This window comes from Arachis duranensis, chromosome 5 (assembly GCF_000817695.3).
Source record: "Arachis duranensis cultivar V14167 chromosome 5, aradu.V14167.gnm2.J7QH, whole genome shotgun sequence".
Taxonomy (NCBI): Eukaryota; Viridiplantae; Streptophyta; class Magnoliopsida; order Fabales; family Fabaceae; genus Arachis; species Arachis duranensis.
The window spans coordinates 27,897,989-27,901,344 of record NC_029776.3 but is presented as its reverse complement, the minus strand read 5'-3'; the positions used below and the strand labels follow the sequence as shown (position 1 = coordinate 27,901,344).

Here is a 3,356-nt window from a genome sequence, read left to right as displayed (position 1 = left end):
GGACTCTGTTCGCTGTTCCAAATATATATATTTGACTCTGTTCGTTGACTTCGTTTTCCATCTCCATTGCTGCAAACGCACAGCGTCGCCGCCAACTGCACTTCTCAGGATCTCCGGTAGTCCAAGAGCTCTGCCACCGCCGCGTTCGCCGTCCGGTCTCCGCCTCTTCTATTCTTTCTGCAAGGCGCACAATGCTTCTGAATTTTTATTTATTTATTTATTTTGCTGTGTTGTAAGCTAAAGCTAGGTAGATGGGTGTACGTTGCTGGAACATTGATATGGACTTATTACTCAAATTTTCTTTTTTTGTTGAACAAAGGTATGCACATAAAATGTTTGATGTTAGTTTTAAGTATATTGAAAAACTTGCAAACTTCTAAGGAAATAAAAAATATATTCTTTTGGGGTGATGCTTTCAGCTCCTGGTTATGGCACGAGAATGTAGAAAATTTATCTGCACTAGAAAGTATTAGTGCAACAAATGTTGTGAAAATTGGCCCATCGAATAGTGTTGAGGTGAAGTATGACTTAGCTTGGTAGAAGAGGAACTAGGAAGGGAGATCATCACCATCATGTGCATCATTATGTGTAATTTTGGCTACCCTGTTTTATGCAGTACATTGCTAACGTATTTAGACAAAAGTGATGGTTTTCAAAAAGTTTTAGAAGCTCTTAATGTTAGAGTCAAGTGACCCTTTGCCGGATTAAGGCTACAGGCAACTTGTAGTCTGCAACGGTATTGGTGGTCAGTTAAAAATCTTAGGTTACCATATAGTAGGAGTAGGAGGTTGAGCACTTGAAAAATATTGCAGTTTGGGCCAGTCATGAGGCTCAGATACCATCTTTGGGAGCCTTCTATGTGCAGCATTTGGCCGCTGCTGCTGAGGCCGATGGAATAATGCTTGGGGATTTTGTTCTCCATCTGGGTTATTTCTCATATTGTCAGTGTGTTTCCTTGCCTTTTGTTTAAGATTTATGAACTTGTCCATTTGATTAAATTTCAAGATTTGAGAGCCATCAATGAGAACACCAATAAGGGGAAAATGCAGAGTTAACAGGGAAACAGGGGAAACAATGGCTGTATTTTGAGAGCCAGTCTCTCTCCTAAGCCTAGCCTGATCTTTCCACAAAAAATTGACACTCTTCTCAATCCCGGATGGAATCATGTTTCTGCACCCTCTTTCACACCTTCCTCACTGATTGTGCCAGGTGGCAAATTAGTTACAGGAATCCTCTCTCAATTGACCTCACTACCACCTCAGGGTGTGAAACAAACTACCACTTGTTTGCAATAGCATTTGTATACTGTATATGTATATTTTTCATGTCCTTGTTATGTATTCCTGCTTCCTAATGCTATGTATGTAGTTTTAACACACATTAATTTATGAGTTGCTCTACTTACTCCTTATATTTATTCACGAAAACTAAATGCTAATATCAGCATCTATAACATATACATTGAAGCACTTGGTGATCTTTTATTTTATGTATTTTGGCAGAATCTAAGAGCATAGGGTCTCCGGTAAACCGAAATGCTTAAACGTTTTTTTCAGAAGGATAACAACAACTTGTTTTTGTCCCCCAAAAAAAAAAAAAAAACTTTATTTACTCTTGTTTGTTGTGCTCACAAAATCTGGCAGACATCTACTTTGGGTTATTTATTTGTTTGAACCTTTAATGCATTCATTTCCTAGGTTACCAAATACAGTTTTCTTGTAAATATCTTAACATCAAGTATTTTGACTGTTTTTTTAGATGTGAAACTATTCTTCAACCTGGCTTCAATTCAACTGTGCAAATTGGGAAGAATAGATCAAAGCACTGGGGCAAGCATAAACACAGTCAAAACGATGTAGTGCACAAGTGCCATTTTGCCTGAATCACAATGTAAACTGGGTGACCCTTAAGGGACATATAAAAGGACTATGCCCATCTAAAACCAAAACATCATTGGTATCAACACCAGCAACAAAAACCATCACAAACAAGTCTTCAGAATTGGAGAAAAGCATTATATGTTAAGACAATGCAAAATAAGTAAATGCGTCTGCTTTGAGAGTTGCAGATATAGATATCTACTTTGTTGATGGTCCAGCCACCCCATCAAGCGTAATGCCACAACCTCAGAAGAGAAAATCTAAGAAGGCGCTTGAAACTGCAAGCATACCTGCTAAAGCAGAGGCATCGCAAAACTCGGCACAACAAGGAAAAAACGGAAAAGATCTTGGACTAGCTTAAAGGAACTTGCGCAGAGCAACGATCACGACAATAGTGGTGTTGCTAATTTGAAAATCCCTTTCGTTTTATGAGTAGGGAGGTTATACTATTCGATAAAAAGTGTTGTCCTCCTCGCATTTTTCTAATTTTGAAGTTGAGATATATGCAACATGTTGTAAGAACTTTATTATTCCATTTATTGTTAGAATTTGAAGGCAAAACATGGGAGATGATAAAGCCTCACGAAAAGCGGTAATGGTAACCATAGCTATATGAGGCTGATAGGACAATAATGGTTTGTGGTTATGCTTGGTTTCTATACAGCCAAAGCTGGTATGGTCATATTTCTATTGATCACAGTTTCTACAGTATATGATGCAATTGAGACAGCGACTCCCATTAAAGTCGCTATTTAATTTCCATTGGTCAATATTCTAGGCTTAAACTATTATATGCGACTAGATTCTTATATTATCTTGCACATTATTTTGTTTAAGAATTTAAAATAAGATTCATTATCCAAATCAATTCTTGATATTTTTAAATTCGGATATTTTATTTTCTTAAATTTTAAAATATATAAAATAATTTTTAATATTTAATTTTGTTAAATTATACAGTCTCCTTCTATTAGTCATTGACGGTAATTGCTGACATAAAACATTAATTTACATATATGATCGTTAAGTGTCTACATATGCGAACTCGATAAATTAATTTTTAAGGTGAACTACAAAATAATACCTAAAGAATTTTACCTAAAAAATTTTAAAAATTTTAAAACAGTCCATTTGAATGTTTTTAATCTTTTACAAAAGGTTAAAATTTTGCGTGCACATTTTTTTGGTGACTGAAATAAATTAAACAAAGAAAAATAAAATAAACAAAACAAGGAACTGCTTAAATAGAGGGACAGTCCTGTTTAAGACTACTTTTAAATTCTTTCCAAGGTGAAAGAAGCTCCACATGCGAAAGTTGTAATTTCATCGCCATCTTTGCTATAGTATCTGCCACCGTGTTTGCATCTCTCATAATCAAACGAAAGTCAATACGCCAATTCCAATGCATGATATCTCTTATTTTGAGCACCAATGGATCAATAAACCCAAAACCATCTTGAGTAACAAGATTAAATG

The 3,356-nt window shown here is 35.6% G+C and overlaps 1 pseudogene; it reads left to right on the top strand.

Annotated features, from left to right (window-relative positions):
- The first annotated feature begins 251 nt into the window (after positions 1-251).
- Positions 252-2,581, top strand: LOC127747613 (uncharacterized; annotated as a pseudogene).
- Positions 2,582-3,356: the final 775 nt, after the last annotated feature.